We start from the raw sequence: 23,920 nt of genomic DNA, 5'->3' as shown, positions 1-23,920 counted from the left end.
TTACCGTCCCTTTTATTCCATGAGCTTCAACTTTGCTGACAAGCCTGTTATGTGGCACTTTATCAAACATCTTTTGAAAGTCCATGTCCACCACATCAACCACATTATTTTCATCAACCCTCTGCTCCCTCATCAAAATACTCCATAAACACAGATTTGCCTTTAACAAATCTGTGCTGGCTTTCTTTAATGAACCCGCACTTGTCCAAATGACTGATAATTTCCTATGTTTCCCATTACCGAGGTTAAATTGACTGGCATATAGTTGCTGGGTTTACCCTTACACCATTTTTTAAACAAAGGTGTAACACTTACAGTTCTCTAGTCCTTTGGCACACCCCTGTATCTAAGGAGGATGAGAAGATTATGGCCATTGTCTCCGCAATTTCCACCCTCCCTTCCCTCAGTATCCTCGGATGCATCCTGGCTGGTCTGGGTGACTTATCAACTTTTAAGTCCAGCCATGTGCATGGACACTTTGTCCACTACTTGCATGTGAGATCATTGTTCCCGCAACATTCTTCTGAAGACTACGATCTATGTCCTTGGCTCCCCAGGCGAGTCTGCTTGTTTCACCAACCTCTGTTGTCCTCATTCTCACTAGACCTCAGAGCTTTATCCAGTGTAAAGCCTTCCGACTCTGTCCTTCCCAGTGATGTTTTTGTTTGAAACACATACCCCATACACCACGCAATAGATTGATTTTGAGCATGTGGTATTTTTGGGGAGGGATTGTAACCATGTTTTCTTTTTCTTTGTTGTGGTGGTGGTGGATAGTTCGTGAGCATTGCTGATGTAGTTGTGCAAGTTAAATCTGTGATGGATGTGCCTTTTGAGGTTCTTTCACAACTAGCCCTATTGAGAAACAAAAATGTACTTCCTAATCTTGAAGCAAGAGAAGTTAATCTAACAGGATCAAAATTACAAGTATGTGAACCATCAGTTGATGCATGCGATTAATCCATAAAATCTCAATACCATCACAGTAAAAGAAAAGCAGGATGAGTGTATTGCAATTCTGACCAACACATGCACCACCTCTGACATATATAACCAAAATTTAATGGCATAAATGATTCATTGGAACATCTTCAGCTAAAAAAAGGCTAAACAAAGTCCTGTGATATAGGACTTTAGGAAGTGCACAATTCTGTCTTTCTACATGCTCCCCAATGAAGTGCCTTCATTTATATAGAATCTTTCAGAATCTTAAGATGTCGTAAGGCACTTTACAGCAAATGAAGTATTTTTGAAATGTAGTCACTTGGTAATGTAAGAAATGCAGCAGCCAAATTGCATACAGCAAGTTCTCCAAAACATCAGCGTGATAAATGACCAGATATTCTATCTTTTGGTGATGTTGGCTGAGGGATAAATATTGGACAGGACACTCAGAAGAAGTCCCCTGCTCCTCTTCAAAATAGTGCCGGAGACCTTTTACATCCACCTGAGGAGGCAAACAGGGTCTCAGTATAAAATCTCAGCCGAAAGACGGCTCCTCTGACAGTGCAGCACTCCCTCAGTTCAGCACTGGAGTGATAACTGAGATTTTGTGCTCCTGTGGAATGGAACTTGAACCCACAACTGTCTGACTCGGAGATTAGAGTGCTATCGACTGAGTCAAGGCTGACACTAGATTGATGAATTGTATACTCCGCTCCTGATTATGTTCCGATTTAAAACATTTGACATTATCCAGTAATTTGAATGAAGCAATTAAACAGCACTTCAAAGTGGAAATTCGGTGCTGCACAAGTTGAATGATCAAATAAGTGGAATTCAGCTTTCTTTTATGATGAGTACTTTGTGTCGTCAGAATACTCTACGATAAGTTAGAGGGAAGTTACGCTCAAACTCAGAGTGAAAATTAAAATGCTGCATTGTTATTGCTGGACTCCTGTTTGCATTATCAGAATGGAACTGCTCTGCTGGACATGTGTTCAATAAACTTGAGTTCAGCTGGAACTCTGCTATTTGTGTCCTAACTCTCTCAAAGTTGTGTTCACCCATCACCCCTGTTCTCGCTGACCTGCATTGGCTCCCGATCCAGTAACATGTTAATTTTAAAATTTTCATCCTTGTTTTCAAATCCGTCCTTGGTCTCGCACCTCTCTATCTCTAACCTCCTCCAGCCCTTTGAGAATTCTGCTCTCCTCCAATTCTGGCCTCATGTGCATTCCTGATTTGAATCAATGCATCATTGGCAGCCGTGCCTACGGCTGCCTAAGCCCCAAGCTCTGAAATTCAACCCCTAAACCTCTCTACCTCTCCTCCTTTAAGATACTCTTTAAAACCTAACTCTTTGATCCAGTTTTTGTTACCGTTCCTAATAGCTTATGTGGCTGAGTTTAAAATGTGGTTTGATAACACACCTGTGAAGCATCTTGAAACATTTTACTACATTAAAGAGCCGACAGGAATGCAAGTTGTTTTTGGTTAGGGACCTGATACATGAACATCTCCATGCTTTCTTGAGTGACTGTTATTTCCTTTGTTTCCGGGCATAGTTGCCAACCCAAATGTTGGTGCTGTTGCTGATGCAGAAGCAATCTAACAAGTTAGCCAGAATTTTCTGTTCAACGGATGTATAAAACAGCGAACTGATGGTACAAGAGATTACAAAGTATGAGCCTACATTATACTATCAAAGGTGTGATCTATTCAACAGCAGTTTGTAATTTCCCCCTTTACCCATGTTTGCAAAGTTATTTTCATTTTCATGTAGCTGGGTGAATTTTTGCGGTTAATATGCAGTGAGATAGGAGTCATAGAATCATATAGCACAAAAGGAGGACAATCAGCTCATCATGCCTATGCCAGTTGTTTCAGAGAGCTATCCAATTAGTCCCATTCCCTGCTCTTACCCCTGAGAAGAGGGGAAATGAGAATTTTTTTACACAGCAAGTTATGAATTTAGAAATATGCGCTGCCTGAAAGGCTGACGGAAGCAGATTCAACAGTAATTTGATTAAAAAGTGTTGGATCTCAATTTTCCTATTCTCATTGGTTACACCAAAAAGAGACTAAGTCCAACTGTAGCTTTAAGAAACTTTATTGCAGTACTTAATTGTTACATCTTCAGAAAACTTAACCATGAACTGAACTAACACTGAACTACCCAAAACTAAAGCACGACACACACTAAACTAACCCTGAACTAACCCCCCCCCCCCCCCGAACTGAACTGAACTGACTCTTCGTGCCAAATCAAGCCTTATTATAGTTATTCATACAAATCAGTGACACCCCCCTTATGTTCCCAATTGGTTTACAAACTCTGCAGTTTCTTGGTGTTAGGGCCTGATTGGGGCACTGCCTTGTCATCCTCTCCTCAAGCAGTTTCTTATTCCCCTATCTCTTCGGACCGTTAGGCTGAGCCACCCTCGGACAAGAGGCGTGGGTTTGCCTGTTCAGTATGTTTCTCACACTAACTGTTCCTTAGGAATGTGTCATGTCTGGGTGATGTGATAAGAAGAGTGTTGTTGAAGCATAATGTCTCTTTCTGCTATTGCGCTGTATCAGCTGCAAGGCTAATGGTTGGAGTTGCCTCTGCAGCGCTGAAGTTTTTTAGATTTAGATTTAGAGATACAGCACTGAAACAGGTCCTTCGGCCCACCGAGTCCGCGCCGACCATCAACCACCCATCTACACCAATCTAACACTAATCCCATATTCCTACCACATCCTCACCTGTCCCTATATTCCCCCACCACCTACCTATACTAGTAACAATTTATAATGGCCAATTCACCTATCAACCTGCAAGTCTTTTGGCTGTGGGAAGAAACGGAGCATCCGGAGGAAACCCACGCAGACACAGGGAGAACTTGCAAACTCCACACAGGCAGTACCCAGAATTGAACCCGGGTCGTTGGAGCTGTGAGGCTGCGGTGCTAACCACTGCGCCACTGTGCCGCCCAGAAAGTTATGAAATCATTTCTGATAAGCTGTCCCTGCAGCTCCGAAGCTAGCTTGTTAGCAATACATAATTGATTAATTATTTCATCCTAAATGTCCCCATAAAATTCTGTTCTTAAAAATTCTGTTCTCACAAAAGGGTCTTTGATAAACGGGTCTTTTTCCGAATGGCAGGCAGTGACTAGTGGGGAACCGCAGGGATCGGTGCTAGACCCCAGCTATTCGCAATATACATTAATGAATAAGATGAGGGAACTAAATGTAATATCTCCAAATTTGCAGATGACACAAAACTGGGTGGGAGGGTGAGTTGTGAGGAGGATGCAGAGAGCCTTCAGGGTGATTTGGACAAGTTGAGTGAGTGGGCTAATGCATGGCAGATGCAGTATAATGTGGATAAATGTGAGGTTATCCACTTTGGTAGCAAAAACAGGAAGGCAGATTATTACCTGGATGGCTATAAACTGAGAGAGGGGAATATGCAGTGAGACCTGGGTGTTCTCTTACACCAGTCGCTGAAGGTAAACATGCAGGTGCAACAGGCGGTAAAAAAGGCAAATGATATGTTGGCCTTCATAGTGAGAGGATTTGAGTACAGGAGCAGGGATGTCTTGCTGCAATTATCTAAGGACTTGGTGAGGCCACACCTGGAATATTGTGTGCAGTTTTGGTCTACTTATCTGAGGAAGGATGTTCTTGCTATAGAGGGAGTTTTAGAGGCAGCGAAGGTTTACCAGACTGATTCCAGGGATGGCGGGACTGACGTATGAGGGAAGATTGAGTTGGTTAGGATTATATTCACTGGAGTTCAGATGAATGAGGGGGGATCTCATAGAAACCTCATAGACAGGGCAGATGCAGGAAGGATGTTCCCGACGGTGGGGCCTTCCAGAACCAGGGGTCATAGTCTAAGGATACGGGGTAAACCTTTCAGAACTGAGATGAGGAGAAATTTCTTCACCCTGAGAGTGGTGAGCCTGTGGAATTCACTACCACAGAAAGCAGTTGAGGCCAAAACATTGTATGTTTTCAAGAAAGAGGTCTATATAGCTCTTGGGGCAAAAGGGATCAAAGGGTATGGGGCGAAAGCAGGAACAGGTTACTGAGTTGGATGATCAGCCATGATCACAATGAATGGCAGAGCAGGCTCGAAGGGCCGAATGGCCTACTCCTGCTCCTATTTTCGATGTTTCTATGTTAGTTGTTTAATTGTCCACCACCATTCACGACTGGATGTGGCAGGACTGCAGAGCTTCGATCTGATCTGTTGGTTGTGGGATCGCTTAGCTCTGTCTGTTGCATTCTGCTTACGCTGTTTGGCACGCAAGTAGTCCTGTGTTGTAGCTTCACCAGATTAACACCTCATTTTGAGGTATGACAGGTGCTGCTCCTGGCATGCCCTCCTGCACTCTTCACTGAACCAGGGTTGATCCCTCGGCTTGATGGTAATGGTAGAGTGGGGGATATGCCGGACCATGAGCTTACAGATTGTGGTTGAGTACAATTCTGCAGCTGCTGATGGCCCACAACACCTCCTGGATGCCCATTCTGAGTTCCTAGATCTGTTCGAAATCTATCCCATTTAGCATGGTGGTAGTGCCACACAACATAATGGAGGGTATCTTGAATTTGAATCATAGTATCATAGAAGGTTTAAGGCACAGAAGGAGGCCACTTGGCCCATCTTGTCTGTGCCGGCCGAAAAGCGATTCACCTATTCTAATCCCACCTTCCAGCATTTGATCTGTAGCCCTGCATATTACGGCACTTGAGGTGCATATCCAGACTCCTTTTGAATGGGTTGAGGGTTTCTGCCTCAACTACCCTTTCAGGCAGTGAGTTCCAGATCCCCACCACCCTCTGGGTGATAAAGTTTTTCCTCATCCCCCCTTTCATTTTTCTACCAGTCGCTTTAAATCTATGCCCCCTCGTCACTGATCTCTGCTAAGGTGAATAGGACCTTCACCTCCACTCTATCCAGGCCCCTCAACATTTTGTACATTTCAATCAGATCTCCCCTCAGCCTTCTGTGTTCCAGGGAGAACAATCTCAGCATATCTAATCTTTCCTCATAGCTGCATTTTTGCAGTCCTGGCAACATCCTGGTAAATAGCCTCGGTACCCTCGTTAGTGCAGTTACATCCTTTCTGTAATGAGGTGACCAGAACTGCACACAGTACTCAAGTTGTGGCCTAACCAATGAGTTATACAGTTCCAACATAACCTCCCTGCTCTTTTATTCTATACCTCAGCGAATAAAGGAAAGGATTCCATATGCCTTCTTAAGCACCTTATCGACCTGTCCTGCTACCTTCAGGGATCTGTGGACATTCACTCCAAGGTCCTTCACTTCCTCTGCACTTCTCAATATTTTCCCATTAATCGTGTATTCCTTTGTCTTGTTTGACCTCCCCAAAAGCATCACCTCACACTTCGTCAGGTTGAATTCCATTTGTCACTTTTCTGCCCGTCTGACCAGACCATCAATATCTTCTGCAGCCTACAGCTATCCTCCTCGCTATCTACCACATAGCCAATCTTTGTGTCGTCTGCAAAAATCTTGATCATGCCCCCTACATTTACGTCCAAATTGTTAATATATACCACAAAAAGCAGGGGATCCAGTACTGAGCCCTGCGGAACACCACTGGAAACAGCCCTCCAGTCACTAAAACAGCCATCAACAATTACCCTTTGTTTCCTGCCACTGAGCCAATTTTGTATCCACCTTGCTGCATTTCCCCAGATCCCATGGGATTTTATTTTTTTAACCAGTCTGCCATGTGGGACCTTGTCAAAAGCCTTGCTAAAATCCATGTAGACCACATCAACTGCACTACCCTCATCTATCTTCCTTGTTACTTCTTCAAAAAAGTCAATCAAGTTGGTCAAACAAGATTTTCCCTCAACAAATCCATGCTGACTATCCTTGATTAACCTGTGCCTTTCAAAGTGACAGTTTATCCTGTCTCTCAGAATAGATTCCAATAATTTTCCCACTACTGAAGTTAGACTGACTGGCCTGTAATTATTCGGTCTATCCTTCGCTCGCTTTTTAAACAGAGGTACAATGTTAGCAATTCTCCAATCCTCCTGCACCACACCTGTATCCAGTGAGGACTGGAAAATGATGGTCAGACCCTCTGCTAATACCTCTCTTGCTTCTTTTAACAGCCTAGGGTACATTTCGTCTGGCCCTGGTGATTTATCAACTTTCAAGGATGCTAATCCCATTAATACTTCCTCTCTCCCCATGTTTATCACATCCAATACTTCACACTCCTTCTCCTTAACTACAATATCTGCATTGCCCCCCCTCTTTTGTGAAGACAGACGCAAAGTATTCATTAAGAACCATACCAACATCTTCCGCCCCTACACATAGGTTACCTTTTTGGTCTTATATGGGCCCTACTTTCTCCTTAGTTATCTTCTTACTCTTATTGTATTGATAAAACATCTTTGGATTCACCTTGATTTTGGTTGCCAATATTCTTTCATGCCCTCTCTTTGCTTTCCTAATTTCCTTTTTGATTTCACCCCTCCACTTTCTAGACTCCTCTGGGCTTTCTGTAGTATTGAGTTCTCGGTGCTGGACATAAGCTTTCCTTTTCGACCTGCTCTTACCTTGCAGGCTCCTTGACATTCATGGGGCTCTAGATTTGGCCGCCTCACCCTTTTTCTTTATGGGAACATGTTTACGCTGAACCATTTGAATCTCCCCTTTGAATGCCTCCCACTGTTCTGACACTGATTTACCTTCAAGTAGCTGCAGACTGGACTTTGTCTCCACAAGGACTGTGCGGTGGTCACTCCTACCAGTACTGTCATTGACAGATGCATCTGCGACAGGCAGATTGGTGAGGACAAGGTCAAGAAGGTTTTTCCCTCTTGTTGGTTCCCTCACCACCTGCCGCAGACTCAGCCAGCTACCAGTCAACTCAGCCACCAGTAATGGTGCTACCAAGCCACTCTTGGTGATGGACATTGAAATCCCCCGCCCAGAGTTCATTCTGCGCCCTTGTCATCCTCAGTGCTTCAAGTGGTGTTCAACGTGGAGGAGAACTGATTCATCAGCTGAGGGGGTGCAGTAGGTGGTAATCAGCAAGATGTTTCCTTGCTCATGTTTGACCTGATGCCATGAGACTTTATGGGGTCGGATGTCAATGTTGAGGACTCCCAGGGCAATTCCCTCCCAACTGTATACCACTGTGCCGCCACTCTGCTGAGTCTGTGGGACAGGACATACCTGGGGATGATGATAGTGGTGTGAGTATGATTATGCCTCGCTGCTGCTTGACTTGTCTGTGGGACAGCTCTCCCAACTTTGGCACAGGCCCCCAGATGTTAATAAGGAGGACTTTGCAGGGTCGACAGGGTTGCCATTGTCATTTCCAGTGCCTAGGTTGATGCCGGATGGTCCGTCCGGTATCATTCCTTTTCTTGCTTGGCCATCTCAGAGGGCATGAAGAGTCAACCACATTTCTGTGGGTCTGGAGTCACATGTAGGCCAGGTAACGACAGCAGATTTCCTTCCCGAAAGGATATATGACAATCGACAATGGTTTTACGGCCATCATTAGACTAGCTTTTAATTCCAGATGTATTCATTGAATTCAAATTCCACCTTCTGCCATGGTGGGATTCGAACCCATGTCCCTAGCGCAATATCCTTGGTCTCTAGGTTGTTAGTCCAGTGACAATTACACTGCACCATCACCTCCCCTATTTCTCCGCTGTGTCATTCTAGGACGCAAGAGGGAACTGTCGCTCATGTCTTCCAGACTGCCCTGTGTACAGTAAATTTTAGTTCTTCTCCGGTAGCTCCCATTGCCCTGTAATCAGCAGCAGGTTTCATATCTCCTGCTAGTTCTCCGGCCCTTACACAAGACTTCCTACCCCTCGCACAAACCTTGACTTGGCGGGCTGGAATGGTACTGACTTGCCCACCTCTTGCAAAACCCACCACAGTGTGGCTTAGGTTATTTTTGTCAAGATTTATATATAATCAGACTCCCCCTTCTCTCCCCCCACCCCGACCTTCACCCTCGATCTGTAAGTGCCAGAGACCATTTCCATGTAGGGAGCACAGGTTGAAATTAGTGGTAAGGCATAGGAACAGGAGAAGGCCATTCAACCCCTCAAGCCTGTTCCACCATTCAGTTAGTTCATGGCTAATCTTTATCTTAGTTCCATCTACCAGCCTTCGGTCTGTAACCCTTGCCTAACAAAAATCCATCAATCTCAGTTTTGAAATCTTCTATTGATCCCCAGCTTCAACAGCTATTTGGAAGAGAGAGTTCTATATTTCCAATATAAAATAAAATAAAAAAATGCTGGAAATACTCATAAAGTAGAGAGAAGCAGAGTTAACGTTTCAGGTCAGTGACCCTTCATCAGAACTGACAAATATTAGAAATGTAAAAGGTTTAAAGCAAATAAAGCGGGGGGTGGGGCAAGAGATAACAAAAGAGAAGGTGTTGATAGGACAAGGTCACAGAGAATAACTGACCAGAAGGTCATGGAACAAAGGCAAACGATATGTTAATGGTGTGGTGAAAGACAAAGCATTAATACAGAGAGGGTGTCAATCGTTAAAAACTGAATAGCCTGGCCCCAAGCATAAACATGATAAAAACAGTGGGCAGGCAAAGTAGAAACAAGCTAAACAAACTAAAATAAAGTAAACACATAAAAAAGAAAAAAGAATTAGAAAGATTAGGCACGCTACAGCCTGCCGGACTGAATATTGAGTTCAATAATTTCAGTGCATGACGGGCCCCTCTTTTTATTTTTAGTTCTTTTTTCTTGTTTATGTGTTGATTTTATTTTAGTTTGTTTAGTTTGCTTCTACTGTGCCTCCCCTCTGTTTTTTTCATGTTTGTGCTTGGGGCCAGACTGTTCAGTTTTCTGTCAATTAACACCCTCTCTGTACTAACGCGTTGTCTTTCACCACACCATTAACATGCCATTTGTCTTTGCTCCATGACCTTCTGGTCAGTTATTCTCCACGACCTTGTCCTATCAACGCCTCTTTTGCTATCTCTTGCCCCATTCCGCTTTACTGCTTAAAACCTATTACATTTCTAGCCTCTGCCAGTTCTGATGAAGGGTCACTGACCTGAAACGTTAACTCTGCTTCTCTCTCCACAGATGATGGCAGACCTGCTGAGTATTTCCAGCATTTCTTGTTTTTATTTCAGATTTCCAGCATCTGTAGTATTTTACTTTTATTCTAGATTTCCAATACCCTTTGTGTGCAGAAATGCTGCTTGACAGTGTCGGGCATGGCTCAGTGGGTAGCACTCTCGCCCCTGAGTCTGAATGTTGTGCATTCAAGTCCTGCCACAGAGACTTGAGCACAGAATCTAGGCTGAGGGAGTGCTGCACTGTCAGAGGTGCCATCTTTCAGATGGGACATGAAACTGAGACCCAACCTGTCTCCTCAGGGTGCAAATTAAGCTAGTCCAGCATACGGCCGGTGGGCCAGAATCCGGCCCGCCAAAGCTTTCCATCCGGCCAGCCAATGTATTTCAGAGAGAGGGAGAGAGAGTGATCAAGATTGCTCCTGACAGATGGATATCTATCTGGAATACTCCACATTGCTGCAACAAGTGTGTGGGCAACACATTGATCTTGTGCAAGCTCAGAAATGCCAGGCATCTCACTAAATCAGTGACCAACATAGTGATGAGATAGTAAGTCAATGAATTAATCTTCTCACTCAAAGCTTCTTCACAAAAACGCACATTTCTTTGTTTTGATTAATAGTAAGATAAATGTTTAATGCCTTTATCTTTCCGAAATTGTCTCACTGCCCCCCCGCCCCACCCCGCCCCGCCCCCCATTTAAGACAAAAATTGTAATGTGGCCCCTCCCACGTGAAATGGTTGGACAACCCCGGTGTAAATGATCCCACTGCACTATCTTGTAAAAGAGCAGGGGTGATTATCTGATTATTATCACATTGCTGTTTGTGGGAGCTTGCTGTGTGCAATTTGGCTGCTGCTTTGCCTACATTACAACAGTGACTAGACTTTAAAAAAGTTCACTAGCTGTAAAGGGCTTTGGGATGGCCTGAGGTTGTGAACAGTGCTATAAAGGGAGTAAGGATAAGTCTTTCCTTTTTCCTCATTACCCCAAGGCAGGGCACCTGAAGGTAGATCAAAGAATACAGATAAGTAAATAAGGAACCTTGCTTAAAATTATAAAATGTCTTAAGCTAAACTATATTTATGTGAAGACAGGTGATTACATTGAGACCTAGATTTCATGGGTGTCAGCTGGTGAGGTTTTCCTGTGTCGATTTCTTTCTCAGAAAAGGAACAATTGTTCTGGTAAATGGCAAAGAAAAACACATTTCACTTGATGCATAATTAACTATTAGGGTCAATGTTCCCTCTAATACTTTGTTGTGCGTGACCTGTTTTATTGTTTATGCGCTTCCTTTAGCAGCTTAGAGGGAACAATGTTTTGAGGATTCATCTATTTTGCACAACCCTTTGAGGGAAGAGTTTCTTGTGTTAATGATGTCATGTTAATGCGCCCAGTGATGCACCAAACGGGGATTCTAGTACAAGGGGCACCTTTAATTCTGTTAAGGGACTTCCTGCAGTCTCATAAACTTCAACACATTTTTCCAGAACAGCTCCCTCCCTTACAATTTCTGAACAACAAATGTTAATATTATACACAGTTCTTAAGTCCAAATCACTTAGGTATATAACAAATACAAATGGAAAAAAAACTTGAGGGGAAATGTTAATTTTTTTTGATGAAGTGAGTTGTTATTTTCTGGAATGTGCTGCCTGAAAGGGCGATTTAAGCAGATTCAATACTAATTTTCAAAAGGCAACTGGATAAATACTTGAACGGAAACATTTGAAGGGCTATGGGGAAAGGATGGGGAATGGCCCTAATTGGGATAGCTCTTTTATCAGGCACGATAAACCAATGAACTCCACTCAATCTTTCCATTCTGAAAAATGTCATTTTGCCCCTACCCTTTGCTTTCTGTCCTCCAAGCTATCTATGATACCACACCATTTGTTCATTATCTTTGGCATGTGTGTCTTGAGTGCCTTACCTGATGCTTTTCGAACATCCATATACCACATCCACTGCATTTTCTTTATCCATGTCTTTGTTAGCTCTAGACTTGACTTTGCAATGCACTCCTGACTGCCCTCCCACAGTCTACTCTCCATAAACTTGCGTTCATCCAAAACTCTTACTCCATGGTCTGACTCACACAAAGTTCTGTTCACTCTTCATCTTTCCTCTCTGTTACTTCTTCGAAGAGTTCTATAAGGTTGGTCAAGCTCGACTCTTTAGAAATCTGGGCTGACTGGCCCTGATTAGTTTGTGTTTCTCCAAGCCACAAGCAATTTCATTCCCAACGATCGACTCTGATAGTTAACTAGCAACTGTTGTAAAATTAATTGGCCTTATTTCTTCTTCCAAAGCCAGCAGTCATAAATATAAGCTGGTCATTAATAAATTCAAAAAGGAATACAGATGAAGCGTCTTTATCCAGAGAGTGGTGAAAATGTGGAACTTGCTGCCAGAAGGAATGGTTGAGATGAATAAAATAGATGCATTGATTGGAAGTTCGTTGAACCATGATACAACACAGAAGGAGACTATTTCAGCACATCGTGCCTCTGCCGGTTCTTTTCAATTATACGCGCTTCCTTGATCTTTCCCTGCAACCTTGCAAATATTTTTCCCCTTCAAGTATTTAGCCAATTCCCTTTTTCAAAGTTTTTTTTATTGAAACTGCTTCCCCCACTTTCTCAGATCACTCTCTGCCTTTTTCCCCCTCTCGTTCTTTTGCCAATAATCAATGTTCTCTGGTTACTGACCCTTCTGCCACAGGGAACAGCTCCTCCTTATTTACTCTATCAAAACCCTTCAAGATAAGGGGGAATGGAATAGAATGTACTGCTGACAGGACAAGATGAAGTAGGGGTGGGTGGAGGCTTGTGTGGCGCTTAAACACCAGCAAAGACCAGTTGGACCGAATGGTCCATTTCTGTTCTGTAAAATTCTATGTAAAAGTTGAAAATGTAACTTTTCTTCTGGAAAGACAACAGGATATTGTGAGCCGAGTCAAAAAGAAAAAGGAAGCATTTGTAAGGGCTGGAAGGCTAGAAACAGATGAAGCACTTGAGGAATATAAAGACAGTAGGAAGGAACTTAAGCAAGGAGTTAGGAGGGCTAAAAGGGGTCATGAAAAGTCATTGGCAAACAGGATTAAGGAAAATCTCAAGGCTTTTTATACATATATAAAGAGCAAGAGGGTAACCAGGGAAAGGGTTGGCCCACTCAAGGACAGAGATGGGAATCTATGCGTGGAGCCAGAGGAAATGGGCGAGGTGCTAAATGAGTACTTTGCATCAGTATTCACCAAGGAGAAGGACTTGGTGGATGATGAGCCTAGGGAAGGGAGTGCAGATAGTCTCAGTCATCTCATTATCAAAAAGGAGGAGGTGTTGGGTGTCTTGCAAAGCATTAAGGTAGATAAGTCCCCAGGGCCTGATGGGATCTACCCTAGAATACTGAGAGAGGCAAGGGAAGAAATTGCTGGGGCCTTGACAGAAATCTTTGCATCCTCATTGGCTACAGGTGAGGTCCCAGAGGACTGGAGAATAGCCAATGTTGTTCCTTTGTTTAAGAAGGGTGGTAAGGATAATCCAGGAAATTATAGCTTTACGTCAGTGGTAGGGAAACTATTAGAGAGGATTCTTCAGGACAGGATTTACTCCCATTTGGAAACAAACGAACTTATTAGTGAGAGACAGCATGGTTTTGTGAAGGGGAGGTCGTGTCTTACTAATTTGATAGAGTTTTTTGAGGAAGTGACGAAGATGATTGATGAGGGAAGGGCGGTGGATGTTGTCTATATGGACTTTAGTAAAGCCTTTGACAAGGTCCCACATGGCAGACTGGTGCAAAAGGTGAAGTCACATTGGATCAGAGGTGAGCTGGCAAGATGGATACAGAACTGGCTCAGTCACAGAAGACAGAGGGTAACAGTGGATGGGTGTTTTTCTGAATGGAGGGATGTGACTAGTGGTGTTCCGCTGGGATCAGTGCTGGGACCTTTGCTGTTTGTAGTATATATAAATGATTTGGAGGAAAATATAGCTGGTCTGATTAGTTAGTTTGCGGACGACACAAAGGTTGGTGGAGTTGCAGATAATGATGAGGATTGTCAGAGGATACAGCAGGATATAGATTGGTTGGAGACTTGGGCGGAGAAATGGCAGATGGAGTTTAATCCGGACAAATGTGAGGTAATGCATTTTGGAAGGTCTAATGCAGGTGGGAGGTATACAGTAAATGGCAGAACCCTTAGGAGTATTGACAGGCAGAGAGATCTGGGGGTACAGGTCCACAGGTCACTGAAAGTGGCAACGCAGGTGGATAAGGTAGTCAAGAAGGCATACGGCATGCTTGCCTTCATCAGTCGGGGCATAGAGTATAAAAATTGGCAAGTCATGTTGCAGCTGTACAGAACCTTAGTTAGGCCGCACTTAGAATATTGTGTGCAATTCTGGTCGCCACACTACCAGAAGGACCTGGAGGCTTTGGAGAGGGTACAGAGGAGGTTTACCAGGATGTTGCCTGGTCTGGAGGGCATTAGCTATGAGGAGAGGTTGGAAAAACTCGGATTGTTTTCACTGGAACGACGGAGGTGGAGGGGCGACATGATAGAGGTTTACAAAGTTATGAGCGGCGTGGACAGAGTGGATAGTCAGAAGCTTTTTCCCAGGGTGGAAGAGTCAGTTACTAGGGGACATAGGTTTAAGGTGCGAGGGGCAAAGTTTAGAGGGGATGTGCGAGGCAAGTTTTTTACACAGAGGGTGGTGAGTACCTGGAACTTGCTGCCAGGGGAGGTGGTGGAAGCAGATACGATAGCGCCGTTTAAGAGACATCTTGACAAATATATGAATAGGAAGGGAATAGAGGGATATGGGCCCCGGAAGTGCAGAAAGTGTTAGTTTAGGCAGGCATCAAGATCGGCGCAGGCTTGGAGGGCCGAATGGCCTGTTCCTGTGCTGTACTGTTCTTTGTTCTCTGGGGAGTAGAAAAAGCCATTGAAAAATGGTCAAAGTTGTTCAGCATTTTTTTTTGGAGCTCAGACTACTTCCAGTTACCAAATTATCATTCTATCAAATTTCTTTCCGTTAAATATTGGGAAGACCGCACCACTGTTTTTGGTCCCTGCTGCAAACTCTGTCCCTAGCCACTGACTTAGTCCCTCTCCCTGGCAACTGTCTGAGGCTGAACCAGACTGTTCACAACCTTTTGTGTTGTATTTGACCTCGAGATGAGCTTCCCACCACATATCCGCACCAACACTAAGATCACCGATCTCCACCTTCATAGCATCGCCTGACTCCACCCCTGCCTCAGCTCTTCTGCTGCTGAAACCTTCATCCATGTCTTTGTTCGCTCTAGACTTGACTATTCCAGTGCACTCCTGGCTGACCTCCCACTTTCTACCCTCCATAAACTTGAGTTCATCCAAAACTCTGCCGCCCATGGTCTTACTCATACAAAGTCCTGTTCACTCATCACCCCTGTGCTCACTGACCTACATTGGCTCTCAGTTAAGCAATGCCTCGATTTTAAAATTCTCATCCTGTTTTCAAATCCCTGTATGGCCTCAACCTTTCCTACCTCTGTAATCTCCTCCAGCCCCACAACTCTCCAAGATCTCTAAGCTCATCTAATTCTGGCCTCTTGAGTATCCTCAGTTTTAATTGGTTCATCATTGGTGGCCATGCCTTCAGCTGCCAAGGCCTCAGTTCTTGAATTACCTCCCTAACCTCTCCAACTCTCTTCCTTTCAGGCACTCGTTAAAACCTACCTCTTTAATCAAGCTTTTGGTCACCTGCCTAATATCTCTTTATGTGGCACAGCGTCAGATATTGTTTGATAACACTCCTGTGAAGAACCTTAGGTCGTTTTACTACACTAATGTATATATATCATTATATAAATATGAGCTGTTGCTAGGTAATAATCCTGGTCATATTCTGTGTTTTCCTGTTGCCATTTAAACAAATAGCAAGATTCAGTAGCAGTCTAATTATACAGTTCAACTGTCAAAGTTTCATGTAGGAATAACAACATTTTCTAGATGGGTTATAGAATTTCCTGCAACATTTAGGAAAGTTGGGGGATCTGGCAAAAAATTGGTCAAATCGGGTTTAAAAATGACCTTTTATGTTTAAACGTTATTTAAAGTCCCTTTATTTCAATGAAAGAATGCTCTCCCTGGCTTCATTATTTTGATCTCACTGGGCCTTACATTAATCACAGCCTATAGAATAGGATGCTTACCTACTTCTAGTCCACTCCATGAGATATCAAGGAACAGCTGAAGGCGCTGGGTACAGCAAAGGCTATGAGCCGTGACATCATCCCAGCTGTACTAGTGAAGACGTGCTCCAGAGCTCACCGCGCCCCTACCCAAGCTGTTCCAGTACAGCTACAACTCTGGCATCTACCCGACAATGTGGAAAATTGCCCAGGTATGTCCTGTCCACAAAAAGCAGGACAAATCCAATCCAGCCAATTACTGCCCAATCAGCCTACTCTCAATCAACAGCAAAGTAATGGAAGCTGTCACTCTCAGTGCTATCAAGCAGCACTTACTCAGCGATAACCTATTCACCAGTGCTCAGTTTGGGTTCCGCCAGGGGCTCTCGGCTCCAGACCTCGTTACAACCTTGGTCCAAACATGGACAAAAAAGCTGAATTCCAGAGGTGATTTACCATTGACCAGAAACTTATCTGTATCAGCCATATAAATACTGTGGCTATAAGAGCAGTTCAAAGGCTGGGAATTCTGTGGCAAGTAACTCACCACCACCCCCCTCCCCACCCCTCAGACACCCCGAAGCCTGTCCACCATCTACAAGGCACAAGCCAGGAGTTTGATGGAATACTCTTCACTTGTCTGGATGGGTGCAGCTTCAACAGCACTTGAGAACTTGACACCATCCAGGACAAAGCAGCTTGCTTGATTGGCACCCCATCCATCACCTTAAACATTCACTCCCTCCACCACCTGTGCACAGTGGCAGAAGTGTGTACCATCTACAAGATGCACTGCAGCAACGCATCAAGACTCCTTCGACAGCACCTTCCAAACCCGTGACCTCTACTACCTAAAAGGACAAGGGCAGCAGGTGCATTGGAACACCACCACCTGCAAGTTCCCCTCCAAGTCATGCACCATCCTGACTTGGAACTATCATGTTGTTCCTTCACGGTCGCTGGATCAAAATCCTGGAACTCCCTACCTAACAGCACTGTGGGTGTACCTACAGCACATGGACTGCAGCAGTTCAAGAAGGTGGCTCACCTTCTCATAGAGAATTAGGGATGGGCAACAAGGCTGGCCTTGCTGGCAATGCTGAAATCCCATGAACGAATTTTTTTAAAAAGTAAAAGATTCCATTGCATTATTTTGATGAAAAGCAGGGGTGTTCTCCCCAGTGTCCTGGGGCCAATATTTATTCCTCAACCAACATCATTAGTAAAAAAAAAAGATAATCCAGCCATCATCACATTGCTGTTTGTGGGAGCGTGTTGTGCACAAATTGGCTGCCAAGATTCCCACATTACAACAGTGACTGCATTTTGAAAGTACCTCATTGGCCATAAAGTTCAGTGGGACATCGTGTGGTCGTGGAAGGCTCTCTATAAATGCAAGTTCTTTCTTTACTACCATTGTGAAAGTGACCACTAGGCATGTGGGCAGGGCCTGGGATTAATTTTTAATAATTAATTTGATAGAGGTGTTGAAAATCAAGAAGGACTTAGACAGAGAGAAACTGTTCCCATTGGTGGAAGGGTTGAGAACCAGAGGACACAGATTAAAGGTGATTGGCAAAAGAACCAAAAGCGACATGATGAAAAACTTTTTTACGCAGTGAGTGGTTAGGATCTGGAATGCATTGTCTGAGAGCGTGGTGGAGGCAGATTTATTAGTGGCTTTCAAAAGGGAACTGGGTAATTATCTGAAGGGGAAAAAATGTGCAGGCCTACGGGAAAAAGGCCAAGGGAGTAAGACTAGCTAAATTGTTCTTCCAGAGAGCCAACAGGGGCTCAACGGGCTGAATGGTTACAGCACAGAAGGGGCTTATTCATTCTATAACTCTCCTTTGATCTTATCCCGCTGCCTTTCCTGAATAGAATGACATTTTCAACTTTTTATTAAAATTAAGTAATTACGGGTGCAACTAATTAACTCATCCTGTTGGGACACATGTGGGCTATGCTTGGAGTTTCCCTGCAGTGATATGACACAGAACCAGAAACCTATAAAAGGAATAGTACCCACACCCACTCCCCTCCTCCCAAATGTGCAATAATTGAGTGCTGTTCAAAAATCAGCATGCTTGTGACAAGTTAACCTGGCCAAAAAAGTGTAATTGTCGATGTTGAATTTCTAGCCTCATTGACTGGTGTCCATGTACAATCCCAGTCTACCAGAGAGGATGGGTCAGTGGTATGAGTGACCAGACTTTTTGCTGTGATTTGGCTGAAATATTCCACCTCCTGGTTGCTCATTGCAGGAGCACAGATTACTTTTTTCTACAGTTCAGTTTGATGCTTTTGAAAATCTTTTTAAAAAAGCTAATGAGTCATGTGTGGTGGGCTGTCAGATGAGAACTGTGCTTTCCCTGAAGGCATGACAAGTTGTTAACATATTGTTTGCCTTTGCTCCATGACCTTTTGGTCAGCTATGTGGCCTTGTCCAATCTACACCTTCTCCTTTGTTATCTCTTGCCCCACCCCTGCCTCACTTTCTTATAACCTTTTGACATTTCTAATATTTGTCAGTTCCGAAGAAGGGTCACTGACCCGAAACATTAATTCTGCTTCTCTTTCCACAGATGCTGCCAGACCTGCTGAGTATTTCCAGCATTTCTTGTTTTTATTTCAGATTTCCAGCATCCGCAGTATTTTGCTTTTATGACAAGTTGTAATTGTCTTGTTTTGTGCACTGTGGTGTTAGTTCTTCCTCTGTCACTTCAGCAGTGGTAGACCTGAGGTTTTGATTGTGTGTCTTATTAATCGTTGCTGGTAGAGACTGACTAATTCAAGAAAGAAATTCGTAATCACTGCCAAATGAAATCAGCCAAAACAAGGTAAAATCCCAAATTAATCATTACCACAGGTAACGGGAAGAAAAAATGAGTGCATTTTTCACCTCAATAAGTTCAGCTTTTGTTTTTTATCAACGAAGAATAGAGCAACTAATTGATGTTCTAGTGCCGTGCAACACAGAGTGGTAAGAAAGAACTTTGCTTGCACAATTTTTGGTGGATTCCCAATTCTGGAAGTTCTGTCAACGAGTCTCACCTATATTGGCTGCTGGTCCTCTATTTTAAATTTCTCATCCTTGTTTTCAAATCCCTCCATGTTTTTGCCCTCCTCCCTACCACTGTGACCTCCTGCAGCCCTACAGCCTTTGAGATCTCTGCGCTCCTCTATTTCCAGCCTCTTACGCATCCCCAATTTTAATCGCTCCAACATTGGTGGCTGTGCCATTAGCTGCCTCGTCCCTAACCTTCCATCAACCTCTCTGTCTCTCTACCTCCTCCCCTCCTTTAAGATGCTTTTAACCTACCCCTGACCAGTCTTTTGGTCACCTGGCCTAATGTCTCCTTGTGGTGTCGAATTTAGTTTGATAATGCTCCTGTGAAGCAGCTTGGCCTGTTTTGCGATGTCAAACATGCTATATAAATGCAAGTTGTTGTTGAGGCAGTAAGTACAATGTGAATGTCTCTCCACAGAGAGTAGGGGAAACGTAATTTGGCCTGCTCTCATACATGTCCAAGTGGCTGTCTCAAGGCGTGCGCTGTAAGCAAGTTGCTTGTACCAAATACTTGTCTAGAGGCATATTAGTATATCCAAAAAACAGGAATACTACTTACTTTAAATCGGGTCTTTGCTCTCCATTGGACATTGGTTCACTTTCACTTCATTAAACTACATGCCACATTTTGATCTCATTGAATGTTACAGCACAGCAAAAGGTCATTCTACCCACCAAGTTGGTGCTGCTGTTTTTCCCTAGAAGAGCCATCAAGTCTAAGTCCATTTCTTCACACAATCCCCCTACCCTCTTTCTCAAACATCCGTCAGGTTTCCTTTTAAAAGAACTTGTGGACTTCACTTCAACGATGGTTTGTAAGCGAACGTTTCGCCTTCAAACCGCCCTCTGTGTTAAAAAAATCTAACCTCCTCTTCACTTTGTTTTGCCGTTAGCGTAAATGTTTGCCTCTTTTTAACCATCTCTCCAACTAGTGAAAGCTATTATTATTTACTTTCCATAATCCTTCATAGCCTTGAACACCTCCATCATCTCACAACCTTCACATCCCACAATTGCAGTGGTATTCCATTCCTGCACATTGGCAGGAATCCAAAATTCACTAACTCTTATAGCAAATGATGGCACTTTTTGTTTCAGGCCTACTCAGGTCCTCTCACTTACTTGTATTGAGCACTTTTCTGATCTGAGACGTGAATTTGCAGCATTTCAAATGGGAATTAAGATATCAGTCATTTCATTTGCCCTTTTCAGCTCGTGATAATAAAGCAATAAACTTTCACTCAGACTAGACTGATCCAGCATTAAGGATATGTTTGCAAATGGAGAAAGCTGTTTGGCCATTGCATCTGGTCTTTTTTTGCACTTACATTGTGCCAGCTGCTCAATCTGTGGGACATATGATTCCTAAATCCAGCATTCGGACCCATTAATAAGATTCAATGTTTAACAATGATTAGTTGAATGGCATGCGGTAATTTTGAGTCTGTTAATTTCCTGACTTCCGTTTGGGTTAACAGTTGTTTCATTTCCTCCTGCTCTACTGAAGCTCAGAAGTTGTTGCACTTCCTTATGCTTAAGTTAGATTTTCTGTTTGGCAGTATGGCAATGATGTAGTGTAGAGGCGAATCTTCCTTTACCTGCTTTTTCCATTCAACAGCTTTTCTAACGCTGACTGTTAAATGACTGTTCATCAGATAACAATCAAGACTATGTCGCTAAACTTTTACCATAATCAATCTGTTGTTACGATCAATAACTTTTAAACTTATGCTTCACGACATCAGAACGTCCTAAAGCGTTTTGCAGCCATTTTTGAAGTATAGTCACTGTTACAATGTAGGAAACGTGACAGCCAATTTGCACACAGCAAGCTCCCAGACACAGCAATGTGATAATGAACAGATAATCTGTTTTAGTGATGTTAATTGAGGGATAAATATTGACCAGTTCACCGGGAATAACTCTCATTCAAAATAGTGCCAAGGAATCATTTGTGTTCTCCTGAGAAGACAGACAGAGCCTCAGTTGAACATCTCATCTGAAAGATGGTGCCTGCAACAGTGTAGCACTCCCTCAATACTGCACTGGTGTGTAAGCCTTGATGATGTGCTCAAGTCTCTGGAGACACAACCTTCTGATTTAGAGATGACAGTGCTATGCACTGAGCCACAGCTGACGCTTATAATGATATGTGTGCACAGGACTGTTGATCACTGCCCGGGTATTATCTGAGTGGTGAACTCTACCTAAGATCTAAATTTTCATATATCCCACACTTGGAGGTAGCACAAAACATGAATTATCAGGTGCCAGTAGGGACCAGTGACATTGCAAGAAAGAAAATGGTTTGGGGTGTTTTTATGTTTCTGGCTTCTGTGTCAGTCCCACTCTCCCGCAAAGAACTATGTGGCAATGTCAGAATCTAGAAATGTTAGGGTTGAGTTTCTGCTCATTGGGTTGGGTTTTTCTGACACGCGGATGGGAGGTGGCCACCAACGTAAAAGTCAGTGGCTAACTCGCATCCGCCCAGCCTGGGGATCCGATCTGCATTTTATGGGTCCCTGCGCTTTAACTGTTCAAGTGTGTGGAAGTCCCGCCTCATTGAGCTGCCGGCCAATTATCCGGCCGGCAGCTCTCAGTCCCAGCAGCACCACCGGGAGTGGTGGTCACTGCTGGGACTGCAGTCCAGCCGAAGACATGGAGCTGGGACTGGAAGTATGTTTGGTTTGCCTCACCGGGCAGATCGGTTGTGGCCTGGTGTGACAAGGGTGGTCGTTTGGGGAGAAGTGGAGGGCGTCTCGGGTCCTGGGGGTGGCTGGGGAAGTGGGGACGGCCCTCAATTGGGCACCCTGTGCCCGATTGTTAGCCCCCCCCCCCCGGTGCGCTGGAAGGCCGCCAGGTATCACTGGACGGCCTTTCACCTCTTCCGGACGCCCGCTTGCCATGGGTAAAATACCCGTGGAGGTGGGCAAAGGCCTTTAACTGGCCGCACCCCCTGCGTCCCACGTATAGTGGGGCGGAGGCAGGAGCGGGTCAGGAAGGCCTCCTGGAGCCTCCAGCTCCATTTTATGCCACCTCCCCATGCCACTATCCGGCTGGCTGGGGTGGCGTAAAATTCTGGCCATTGTTTCAATGCAATCCTAGCGGAATCAGCCGAACCAGCACAAAAGATCAAGGAATTTTAAATGGGAGTGAGTTACACCGCAGACCACTTGCTCTCGTGTTTTGCAATGGTTCATGATTCACTCTGCCTGAATCAGGCCCTGCCCCCATAACTGGCCCCGCCCCATCATGGAATGGAGAGATTTCACTGATTGCACCAGTTTGGGAAGGCTCTTCAAGTTGCACTCTTTTTCTTGGACATACTAGATGACACTTACTTGAAGTTTTTAATATGAAAAGTTATTTAATTTGCTAAGAAACGGACCAGTGTACATTACTGGAACTAGTTTATGGGGAGGTGGTGGCGTATTGGTATTGTCACTGGACTAATAACCCAGGGTATTGCTCTGGGGACATGGGTTCAAATCCCAACACAGCAGAAGGTGGAATTTGTATTCAATTAATAAATCTGGAATTAAAAGCTAGTCTAATGATGGCCATGAAACCATTGTCAATTGTTGTAAAAACCCGTCTGGTTCACTAATGTCCTTTAGGGAAGGAAATCTGCTGTCCTTACCTGGTCTGGCCTACATGTGACTCCAGACCCACAGCAATGTGGTTGACTCTTAACTGCCCTCTGAAATGGCCTAGCAAGCCACTCAGTTGTATCAAACCACTCCTTGCGGTCAGGCCTTCTTTTGGGCCTCCTTATCTCGAGAGACAATGGATACGCGCCTGGAGGTGGTCAGTGGTGTGTGGAGCAGCGCCTGGAGTGGCTATAAAGGCCAATTCTGGAGTGACAGGCTCTTCCACAGGTGCTGCAGAGAAATTTGTTTGTTGGGGCTGTTGCACAGTTGGCTCTCCCCTTGCGCCTCTGTCTTTTTTCCTGCCAACTACTAAGTCTCTTCGACTCGCCACAATTTAGCCCTGTCTTTATGGCTGCCCGCCAGCTCTGGCGAATGCTGGCAACTGACTCCCACGACTTGTGATCAATGTCACACGATTTCATGTCACGTTTGCAGACGTCTTTATAACGGAGACATGGACGGCCGGTGGGTCTGATACCAGTGGCGAGCTCGCTGTACAATGTGTCTTTGGGGATCCTGCCATCTTCCATGCGGCTCACATGGCCAAGCCATCTCAAGCGCCGCTGACTCAGTAGTGTGTATAAGCTGGGGGTGTTGGCCGCTTCAAGGACTTCTGTGTTGGAGATATAGTCCTGCCACCTGATGCCAAGTATTCTCCGAAGGCAGCGAAGATGGAATGAATTGAGACGTCGCTCTTGGCTGGCATACGTTGTCCAGGCCTCGCTGCCGTAGAGCAAGGTACTGAGGACACAGGCCTGATACACTCGGACTTTTGTGTTCCGTGTCAGTGCGCCATTTTCCCACACTCTCTTGGCCAGTCTGGACATAGCAGTGGAAGCCTTACCCATGCGCTTGTTGATTTCTGCATCTAGAGACAGGTTACTGGTGATAGTTGAGCCTAGGTAGGTGAACTCTTGAACCACTTCCAGAGCGTGGTCGCCAATATTGA

General features: G+C 44.4%; 1 protein-coding gene across 3 annotated transcripts in view; it reads left to right on the top strand.

The window, feature by feature from the left end:
• Nucleotides 1-23,920, top strand: part of ubac2 (UBA domain containing 2) — a 220,405-nt gene that overhangs the window by 182,759 nt on the left and 13,726 nt on the right. The window lies entirely within an intron of this gene.

This window comes from Heterodontus francisci, chromosome 6 (assembly GCF_036365525.1).
Source record: "Heterodontus francisci isolate sHetFra1 chromosome 6, sHetFra1.hap1, whole genome shotgun sequence".
Lineage (NCBI taxonomy): Eukaryota > Metazoa > Chordata > Chondrichthyes > Heterodontiformes > Heterodontidae > Heterodontus > Heterodontus francisci.
Note: the sequence above shows the minus strand (reverse complement) of the source record. Positions and strands in the feature narration are given on the sequence as shown.